Source organism: Etheostoma spectabile, chromosome 20 (genome assembly GCF_008692095.1).
Source record: "Etheostoma spectabile isolate EspeVRDwgs_2016 chromosome 20, UIUC_Espe_1.0, whole genome shotgun sequence".
In the NCBI taxonomy this organism is placed as follows: Eukaryota; Metazoa; Chordata; class Actinopteri; order Perciformes; family Percidae; genus Etheostoma; species Etheostoma spectabile.
The window spans coordinates 21,108,902-21,120,521 of NC_045752.1; the positions used below are offsets into that span (position 1 = coordinate 21,108,902).

An 11,620-nucleotide genomic window follows, 5' to 3' on the forward strand; every position below is an offset into this window, starting at 1 on the left:
TGTGTGTGTGTATTTTTCTGCCAACACCCCCCTTCATCTTTTTGATGTGGAGATTTGGGGTGCTGAATGTGGGCCTAATTGAGTGGGTCAATTGCAAAGCGAGATGGCATGCAGCCTGCAAAGCCCTCTTCATTAAATCATTACAAAACATTGAATATGGATTTGTGTCATTTAATTCACAAGAGGAGGGAGGCTTGCAGAGACACTAATTGAATACAGTTCATGCTGATTGCAAATAGTCCATAAGGAAAAATGACTGCTTTGTTGGTGTGTGTTTAATTGAGATATCGGAGTTGTGCGTCTTCGTCTAATCACCCAGTGTTCAGTCGGATGTTTAGTTGGGTGCATGAGCGTTTCTAGGATTTTGAGGACATTGGGGGCTTAGCCCAGCCAGGTGTGGTCATACTCAGAACTTCCCGTCCTCAAATGTTGTGGCCGGGGTTAAGTCCGGCTGGCATTTAGGCTAGGCATAGCCTGGACTTTAGACGTATATTGCATGTATTGTGTTAACTGTGTTGCATAGTAAGTAGTACATTTATTCATATACTGTACATAGGAACAATTTTGCAGTAGTTTTACATTTTATTACATTTATTTATATATACACACACATACTGTATATATACAGACAGATATTTTACATATGTACAGTACACACATATATATTTTATATATATTGTATGTATATACATATACACACACACACACACACACACACACAAACACAAACACACACATATATACACATACATATATATTCAATACATACATTTTGTGTGTAGCTACAGTAAAAATACAGAACACTTCCTGTTATTTAAACTTCTCACATACAAAGTTGCTCCAGTTAGCACACTTCTGAAATGAAACAGGTTCTTTAATTAATTTATAGTTTTTTTAAACACTTTTTCAGCTCTTGTGACTCAAGCTTATCCATTGCTGGTTTATAAGTTACATAAAAATGGAGTAGTGAATAGCTACGTTAACTATACAGTATTTAGTGGTGAAGGAAGTACTGAATCTCAGCACAAATTACCTGAGATATATTTACTTTGGTAAAAGTAGAAGTACCACAATGACAACCTTACTTAGTAAAAAATTAAAAAGTATCCGATTTTAAATTTACTTTAACTGTTAAAAGTGAAAGTACTTGCATAACGATTTATTCTCTTAATGTCTATATTCTAATAATGTATACAGTTTAGGCTGTGGCATTTATTTAAGTTAGTTTTGGGTTAATGTAATTGGGCTTACCATCTGTGGCCCAGTTTACATTCAGACTTAAAATTCTGGTTCTCTATCAGGGTGATCTGCATGAAACTCGTCCTTGCATTATTTCCCATGGGACAGTGAATGCTGCACACATTTGTCACAGCTGAGGAGGACCGGGAGTGTTTTTAAGATAAAGATACGGGTTGTATATTAACCCTATCTGAACTGATGCTTTACACGTGACCAGAGGTGGGTAGAGTAGCCAAAAATTGTACTCAAGTAAAAGTACTGTTACTTCAGAGTAATATGACTCACGTAAAAGTACAAAGTAGTCATCCAAAAACTTTAGGAAACTTACTGCTACATGTTTCCTCAAGTTAGATGTGGAGTTTTTCAATGATGAACGTTTGTTTTGGTAGACACAGAAGACGCCTCATAAAGTAGTTGCTGTATGTCCCTTTTACTAAAAGGTAACCATGCTTTCACATGAGGCCGGGGGGGGGGGGGGGGGGGTGGGGGGGTCCTCCTCGTCTGTGTCTGCATTGCTGGCGGTTGATTCGGACATTTTTGTTTTGCTACGACTGTAAAGCTAACCCGGCCCGCCGCTGACATTGAGTCATGTGACGAGACTGCACAACGACGTTTTATTGGTCAAACACAGTCACGTGGTAGAGCCTTTAGCGAAGTCTCTCTCTCTGTCAAAATAAACATTAAAATGAGCGGACCGCGGGGGGGGGGGGGGGGGGGGGGGGACCAATGACGCATTGAATATCAAAGAAGTAAAAAGAAAAGTAATAGTAACTAATTGTAGCCTAATATAGCGGAGTAAGAGTATGGTTTCTTCTCCACAGATCTACTCAGGTAAAAGTAAAAAGTATTACAATTTAAAACTACTCCTAGAAGTATAACATTTTCAAAAACTTACTCAAGTAAATGCAACGGAGTAAATGCAACAGAGTAAATGTAACGGACTAAACGTAACGGACTAAATGTAACTACCTACTTCTGCACATGACCATGACCAAGTATCTGGAAACAGAAGCAGCTGAGTTGTCTGGCCAATAAATGCTAATGAGGGGCGGGTCTTGGTGTGGCCATAGTGGGATTTGTAATATCGGGAGCTGGACGGACTGCAACCGTCAGGAAGGCGTTTTGGCGGGGGAGGGGGGGAACTGATCGGAAAACGTAATGGAACGTTGTAGAAATGTAGGGGAGTAGAAAGTATAGATAATTACTGCAAAATGTAGCAAAGTAAAAGTCAAAAGTATGCACTATTGATTCTACTTAAGTAGAGATACGTGAGCAATGTACTTAAGTACAGTGAGGAAGTCATTTTACTTTGTTACATTCCACCACTGTTAATAACTATGTTAGTTGACGAAGCGCAAATAAAGGTCCCACACTGCAAATAAACAGAAAAACAACTATGAATCATGTTCTGTGGAAAATTACGGTTAAAATAAACAGTTGTACAACACATATATTTTTAAGAGTAGCTTGTTTGGTGCATACTTCTCCATGTAGCTGTCTCAGTCTCGGCCCCCATCGCTAGCAGATGGGTCCCTTGCGGTTTAGTCAGCCACACAATTTGAGCTGTAGCTTTGTAGAGACGGTGCCATTTCACAAACTGAATAAATCCCGCCCGCACATATAAACACAGAACTGCTTTGCTAGTCTACCATGTCGTAACTAAGACATCTGCTGAAATGTTTTTTTTTTAAATCATTAGCACGATTGTACAGTGGCCGACAGGGGCAAACACCCTGCAACTTAAGAAAACACATGCAAATGCACAAAACACAAGCAAATTAAGAAAACACCTTAATTTAATTGATAAAACGTACATGCAGCATTTAGCAAACACGCTGCAAACACACACAACACAACCATATACACAAATACACTGCAAATACAGAAGCGGTGCAAAAAGAAAAGCAGATGCAACAAAAAAAACGCTGCATACAGATTACACAACGGAAGTTCTCCAGGCCTCTAAGGGAAACGCTAAGTGGAACAGCTGGATCTTCGACCTCACAAGGGTGGTTTTTCCGCTCACAGGCGCTAGGGGGGAGCGAGACGACCACCATTCACCTCAAAAAAAGTCACAACCATTCCAATGTCTCCGAAGCTGTTCAGTTAAGGTAAATTAAATACATCGATATCAATACCGCAACGATACTGTAGAGTTGACTCTTGGTGCTTTCACAAAATCTTTACACAAAGAGATTTGTGATAAATAATCATCAGTAATGTGGATATACTAGGCCCGTTCGAGATGAACTGTCCCTCGCCTGTAAAGTGGAGGCAGAGAGCAGGAGGCAGCAGCCGGGGGATGGGGACAAAAATCCGCTCAAGTGGGACATTTTCCAGCCGGTTCCAGCCGCCTTCAGGCTGAACAGGAAGTGACAGAAACACTGTGGTCAGACCCATATATCAGCTTGTACACAGTCTCCAGTTGTTTAAATTATGACAGAGTAGCTGCCAATGTGCTTTACATGCAGCCTGTTGCTTATTTTAATTAACACACTGTAGATGATCTGTAATCTGAACAGATTTAGTTTCTCTGACTTCTAAACGTCACTATCAGCCACACAACGTGTGTTCTGTACAGAACAAGCCAAGTTAGCAAGTAAAATCTCTCAAATTACAAAACTATAAAGAGTTTATACAAAACGTCTTCACGTTGAGTCGATTGTGAACCAATCAGCTGTTAAATCAGATGAGAGGCTGGTGAAAAGCAACTGCGCTACTTGCGTCTCAGAACTGCGACCGCCTTGATCTCGTGAGGTTATCGTTGTCTTTGTGTGCATGATGTCAGAGCAAGTCGGGATCAAGTCTGACACAAATTTAACCAGCATGCAACAGGCGGGAATCGCCGGTGATCCATTCTGTGCAGACCCGGCTGATCTCGAACAAGCCTAATGACAAAGTAGGTGAAGGCAAATAATAGAAAAGTTAGAACAATCTGGTAAGTTCAGCAAATGTCATCACTTTACTGTAATGCAGCCTTTAAAACCAGGAAAAGAAACAACTTATGCCATATTACGATATCCAAAATCTAAGACGATATCTAGCCTCATATCACAATATCCATAATTGATATACTGCCCAGCTCTAGCCTGAACCCCTTTACTTAATCAGAATTGACCTTTGTACACAAGTGCATCTTATTTAGTGTTTATTTTTTAATTTTTTTCAATTCATACGTTGCGCGTGACGTCACAACTATTAGCTGGTGGGCAAGAACAACAGTTTCCTAGCAACAAAACCTGGTAAGATAATCATCTTGCCAGGACGTTGCCAGGTTTACTTTACGAAAGTTGGTGTTTTGAGATGAAAAAGACATGCCAGAATCCAGATACTTGTTGTGCGTTTGGAAGCACTAACTGTAAACGTAACTAACAGACTCAGACAAACACACACACTGTACAGATGCAAAGACACACACACACACACAAACAAACAGCAGGCCAAGGAGGAGGAGGACACAATTGAGTTTCATAGCAGTGAGTTAGAAGAAATAAGAAATAGCATCATTTTTCTTTTAGCAAACATTAAAAACGGGCCCCACAGAACCGAACACCACACAAGGGTCACGGTGGGAATGGTCATGCGGTTCTTCTCGTCAGTCCACAAACATCGCAACTTTTTTTTTTTTAACAAAAGCTCCTGCAAAATCAGGCATTTTGGGCCACAACAATCTCAAAAAGGCAGCAAAATCCCGGAGGGACTGGTTAAAACCAGCCAAGATAACAACAGCCATGGAAACCATGGTTACAGATACAGGCTACATGGTAACGCTGGCTGCACAGACTATACAGACACAGACTGCTGCGATTGACTGACACACACAAACACACCGTTAAAGTTATTGATCTTTATCTTTTTTATTAATCTATGTGGGTGCATTTAATGACCAGGATATCATTTATATGATGATATTTTAGCATATAGGGTGTAGCGCTACGTATTCAGATGAAGACTTCATCGCACGATTAGCAAACGTTACCGGGTAGCTAGCTAGCTAGCAACACTCACCTTTGCTTTGATTATGAAGATATTCCTGTTTTTCACCTCCCATACGACAGCGTTGTAAACCTTTACACTCTTGAAAAAAAGATTTCTGTAGTTTTGTAGGCTCTCATTTTGTGTGCGGTGTAAGGTGACAGATTCTCTATGAGATATGTTGATGTAAACATCTCCAAACTCCAAGTCTGGTAGAGACTTGAACAGCTTCAAAGCAATGAAAACCTGAGCGGGTGCTGTGTACGGATCACCAATTCTGGGTATGTTAATCTTTTCATGATATCTAATTTTAACATTCAGTGACATACAGTATAGTCTAAATAGTTGATTGATTGATCTGGCTGCCCACTGTTTGTCGTCATTTTCCCGGCGTTTCTTGCCCGCCAGGTATCCATGGTGATCACGTGAGTGCAAAGTATGAATTGCCATATTCTCATCTTCATCTGCTCTGTGAAGGCTGATGACTTTAGTTATGCATTGATCTATCTGTATAGTTGCTTCTTTTTTACCATTGTTTTTACTCATATTTTTCTTGGTTTTTCTTTAGTCATTTTTCCTCATTAATGCTACTTGATCCGAATTTTTATGTTCCCATAGTTTGTCATAATGTTTTACTGTTTTATGTTTGCCTCCAGTAATGAGCTGTGTAATGGCTGGTTTTGGTAAGTGCTATAAAAAGTGTAGTTTATGATCATTATTATTTAGTTCTGGCATACATTCTATACTGAATTCATATCTTTGCAGACTATCATCTAATAAGATCTATAAATTCAGACTGGTGGTGAGAAGACATTGAACCAGAAATGGAAAGATGGTAAAAAAAAAGTACAACATATAGGGAGAGTTGAAAGAGATGAAGGGACGATACGAATCAGTTTGAAACACAGGTACAGGCTAATAATTTTCCAGATGAGATTAGGAATTTGAAATATTAGTCACGCCGGAAGCCCAAGACGTAGCGCTCATTTTCCACATCCCGTCTATCTCTGAGCCTTTTTGTCTCCCAGCCTCATTAGCAGCGCGGCTTTATATCTTATTACGTCAGCTGCTTATTGGTGAGAATCAAAGGCAAATCTGTACCACTGCTTCCTCTTTCATGTTTGTCCCTCTCGTCCCACTTCTCCCTTTTTCTCCCTTCCCCTCTGTCTCTCCAAAGGATGGTAAGAATTTTAATGACAGCTGAGAGGATTTTCAGAGATTTAATAGGAAATTGTGACTGCCACTCAAAAGGATCTGGGATTATTCGACAAAAGGAAGAAAAAAAAAAAAAAAAAACAGGGGGGGAAGGAGAAAGGGACAGGAGTGAGATTGAGAGACAGAAGGAAAAAATCCTGGTTTAGTTCAAACAAAGACATTAACTGGTTTTTGCATATGGTAGTCATGCAGGCTGGACTCCAGGAGCCAGAAACACAGACACACAGACACACACACACACACACACACACACACACACAGCTCATGCTGGAGGTCTACAAGGCAAGGCAAGGCAGACAAGGCAAAGCTATTCTCTCCAACACATTCACTGGCTTCCTTTGGGAGATGTGTGTATGTAATATGTATCATGTATATTATTTTATGCCTCCCAGCGGACAGCTACACCTCCTCTAAATGTTACTTATTGCTGGACTTGATTGTGGCTGACAGCCGGTACATAAACAGGACATTCATTAGGTTGAAACAGGCAGCCACCCGTGGAGAGATGCGTTTACCGTCAACAGGAACATGCATGCACACTGTGATTATTACCATGGAGACCCTATGCTACAGACAGACCCCAAAGTACACAGTGAATTGCCAAGAAAAAAATGACACTAAATAAGAAACAAGGGAAGAACAGAGCATTCCCCTAAACATATACGATGTTGCAGTGAGTTGGATTTTGAGAAATTAATGTTAAAATAGTTTAATAAAAGGTGACGGTCAGTATCTGTGGACATGTCAGCTGCTGGACACTCGGACGCTCATTCAGCCTGAATACTGAGCTGTGTGTTCTCATGAGTGAAGCCTGAGCCTGGCTCTCTCACACACACACACTCACACACACAAACACACACGCACAGAGTACTACTCCCACCTACTGGACACATGCAGAACAGAAACACACCCACACATTTGTGTGTGTGTGTGTATATATACAGTATATATATATATATATATATATATATATATATATATATATATATATATATATATATATGTGTGTGTATGTGTGTATATGTGTATGTGTGTGTGTGTGTGTGTCAAGTTGGAGTGAAAAAGAAAGTTAACACCTTTACTTGCTTTTATATCATTTCCTCAACTACTACTGACTAACTTAATCTTTCTTTAATATTAATGTATGCGGGGTATTGTTGATGTATTGCTCCCATTAGCAGAATGGTTGCCAGGGGCAGGGGGAAATTCTAGGATCACAGGGTTAGGGGTGCCCAGCTCCCTTTTAACCGTCATGTTGTCCTCGGGTCAAATCGACCCGTTTTCCTATATCAATGTTCTTTTTAATTACCCAAAACAACATCATTGATTCCACACAACGCTTTTCGGCAAGTGCAAATCTCTACTTTCATTAATTTTGGGGTATCTTATTCAATTTTGTGGCATTTAAAAACAAACAAATTGAAGTGATTTTGAAATAGCATTGAGTAAAAGTTGACATGCTCCAGTCTGTTAATATCCATCAACATACTTTCCGTTCATTTTAGTCTAAACAAAATTCTAATTTCTGCTTTTCTAACTCAAACATTGGTTATTATTTCCTATAAATTAGATTTATTGACCATCAATTCCAAAAATAACTTTTAACCTTAAGTTAATGAGGTAGTGTTGAAAAAAAGCATCAAAATTGATGAAAAAGGGACAAAATTGTTTCAATTTTGACGGGAAGACAACAAAAGGGTTAACAAAGTTTTTTTTTAAAGTTTTTTTAAACCTTATCCTGCTGTGCTAACTGTGCATTTTAACATAATTTTGAACCATCATGATATGGGAGACTCTGAATTATGTAACTAGAAAGACGGCAACATTTCCAAGAAAAACGACTTTAATGCTGAGCCGCTGGGCCAGTACTACAAATTTGAGGTGGCATTACAATTTAAATTGGATATGTATTTTTATTTATTTCCAAAATACAGTAGCAGTAACTTTTAGAAAATAGGGATTGATGTAACGTTTGACTACTGGCTGACCAGCACTATTTTCTGAATGATCTCGGCATAATGGATTCTGGGTTTAGTTTCACGAGGCTGGGATATTCCCGGAGCAGAACTCCTTAGCTCACAATAGATTAACACTTTTTTCACACTTTGTTTTATTCCATTTTTTTTACAATTATTTTTTAAGTGTGCCGAGATCAAGTAAAAAAAGGGCTAAAATCGCCCCTGGCCATGAGGGAGAGATGTTAATTCTTTGGGGGAGCGGTAACCCCCACTGCTCTTGGCTGATTGGTGCCATCGCTGTTCACTGTGTTATCGTATCTGGCATCCACTCACTATTTAAACCATAAGTGTGTAAGGAATAGCACATGGAAGCTGCACACAGTCTCGATTCATAGAAACACCCCAGCACATGTCCAGACCGCTCATGTTTTATTGTTATTGATGAAAATAAAGTCACCCGCACTGACCTGCCCTCAATGAAATAAATCTGTAAAATAACAGGAAACATTCTGGCAGCTCATTACTCAGACTTTTTCCCCGTAAAAAAAAAATATAATGTATTTGTTTAGCTGCAGTAAAAACAAACAATAAAAAAAAACATTTCTGTTATTTAAACTTCTGTCATACAAAGCTGCTCCAGTTGGAAAACATCTCAAATTAAAACTTTTTAAATAATTTAAAGCTTTTTTTTTTTTTTTTTTTTTTTTTGTTGCAGACGTGGTCTCCCCTATCAAGACTGTACGCTGTTACCCTAACAACAAGCCATGGGTAACACAGGAGGTTAAGGCTGTCCTCAACAGGAAGAAGGCTGCCTTCAGGAGCAGGGACAGGGAGGCCATGAAGGCAGCACAGCGGGAGGTGAAACACTGTGTGAGGGAAGCTAAGGACAGCTACAGGAGGAAGGTGGAGCAGAAGCTGAGGGAGAACAACATGAGGGAGGTCTGGGAAGGTGTGAGGACCATCACAGGTCACAACACAAAGACCAGAACAACAGGGGGGACAATGGAGAGGGCCAAGGAGCTGAATAACTTTTTCAACAGGTTTAACCAGCCCTTGTCCCCCACCCCCCACCCCCACCCTCACCGCAGCAATGTTCCCTTCCTCCACACACCCCCTGACACCACCACATCCCAGTCTGCACACTCCCCCCCCAACACCACAATACCCCCCTACTCCTCTCAATACAACACCCGCCCCACATCACCACAGACCAGGTCCAAGGACAGCTGAGGAAGCTCCGGCCCAGGAAAGCGGCAGGCCCGGATAAAGTGTGTCCGAGACTGCTGAAGACCTGCGCAGCCGAACTGGGGGAGCCGCTCCAACGGATCTTCAACCTTAGCCTGCAGTAGGGAGAGTGCCCACCCTTTGGAAGACCTCCTGCATCGTCCAGTTCCCAGAAGGAACAGGCCCAGCGAGTGAATGACTTCGACTGGTGGCACTCACTTCACACCTGATGAAGATGTTGGAGCGGCTCTTCCTGCCTCTCAGACCTCAGGTAAGCCCGCCCAGGACCGCCCACAGTTTGCGAGTAAGCCAGATGTGTGTGTGGAGGACGCCATCCTCTACCTGCTTACACCGGGGCCACTCCCATTGGATAAGGGGAATGGCACAGTGAGGGTATCTTCTTGGACTTCTCCAGTGCCTTTAATACCATCCGGCCCCCTATACTCCAGGACAAATTGATCAGAATGGGAGTGGACCCCTATCTGGTGGACTGGATCAGAGACTACCTCACCAACAGGCCACAGTACGTCAGGCTGAAGGACATCATGTCTGACACTGTGGTCAGCAGCACTGGAGCCCCACAAGGCACAGTGCTAGCTCCTCTTCTTTCACCGTACACCTCGGACTTCGTTACAACTCAGAGCTGTGTCACATACAGAAGTACGCAGAGGACACAGCCATTGGGTGTATCAGGGGTGACCGGGAGGAGGAGTATCGGAGTCTGGTGGGGGACTTTGCTCTCTGGTGCGCACTAACTGCCTACAGCTCAACACCTCTAAGACGAAGGAGCTGGTCGTTGACTTTGGGAGGTCCAGACCAAGACCGCGACCGGTCTGTTAGAGAGAGTTGAGGTGGAGGCAGTTCAATCGTACAAATACCTCGGGCTGTGGCTGGACAACAAACTGGACTGGACAACACTCAGCAGCCACCTAACAGGAAGACACAGAGCCAGCGGTACTTCCGAGGAGACTGCAGTCCTTTAACATCTGCAGCAAACTGCTGTGTGGTGTGTTTACAGTCTGTGGTCACCGTGTCCTCTTCTACACTGTGGTGTGCTGGGGGGGCAGCATATCAAAGGACACCCACAGGCGGATAAAACTGATCAGGCGGGCCAGCTCTTGGTCGGCATGAAGCTGGACTCACTGGTGACGGTGGGCAGAGAGGAGGACATTGGACAAACTGCTGGACATTACGACAATGCCAGCACCCTCTGCACAAGTCATCAGCACCCAGAGGGGCCGGTTCAGTGGAAGGCGTGCTCCTTCCCAGTGCCGGACCAACAGACTCAAGGACTCCTGTCCCTCATGCCATCAGACTATACAACGCTCAATAGGGGGGAGGAGGAAATAGGGCAGAGAGGGACAAACATAATCATAATACATACATACAGTACCATACAGACATGCATACATACAGTACAACATACTACATACATACATACATACATACAATATACAACTACATACATACATACATACATACACATACACAACATACATACATACATACAGTACACATACACACATACATACATGCACACCTGGACTTAAATTCACACCTGGTCACTTTATAATAATTTTTTAACACTGGACTAAACACTGACACTTTAATAATAATTTATGGTCTTTTCTTTGTTTATTTGACAAATGTTCTTATTGTTGTTATATTGGTATTTTGTTGTCTTTATACTGTCTTTTTATCTATTTTTTATTTCTTTTTTTTTCTTGCTAAAACTGCTGCTAGAACTTTCAATTTCCTGCGGGAGTCATCCCAAAGGATCAATAAAGAGAAGTCTAAGTCTAAGTCTAAGCTGTAAAATCTTCTAATAAACTGGAACCAGAAAATGTTTGTCTTCATATAAAAAATAACCTTAACATTAAAGACATTTGACAGTTAGATTATTTATTTGTAGATTGTAGAATTTGGGGGGGTACGCATTATAGCTTTAAATATAGCTTTAATAAAGCGTTGAAAAAAAACATTGAATAAAACGCCAAAAGGGCTTTAAA

The 11,620-nt window shown here is 41.3% G+C and overlaps 2 long non-coding RNA genes across 2 annotated transcripts in view; one reads left to right on the top strand and one right to left on the bottom strand.

Annotated features, from left to right (window-relative positions):
• LOC116669853 (uncharacterized) overlaps positions 1–8,251 on the top strand; it is an 11,629-nt gene extending 3,378 nt beyond the window's left edge. The window contains exons 2-3 of the long non-coding RNA XR_004326878.1: positions 1,997–2,006; positions 8,151–8,251. This is a non-coding gene — a long non-coding RNA (uncharacterized LOC116669853). The remainder of the gene's footprint in view (positions 1–1,996; positions 2,007–8,150) is intronic.
• Positions 1–11,620, bottom strand: part of LOC116669868 (uncharacterized) — an 827,043-nt gene that overhangs the window by 505,219 nt on the left and 310,204 nt on the right. The window lies entirely within an intron of this gene.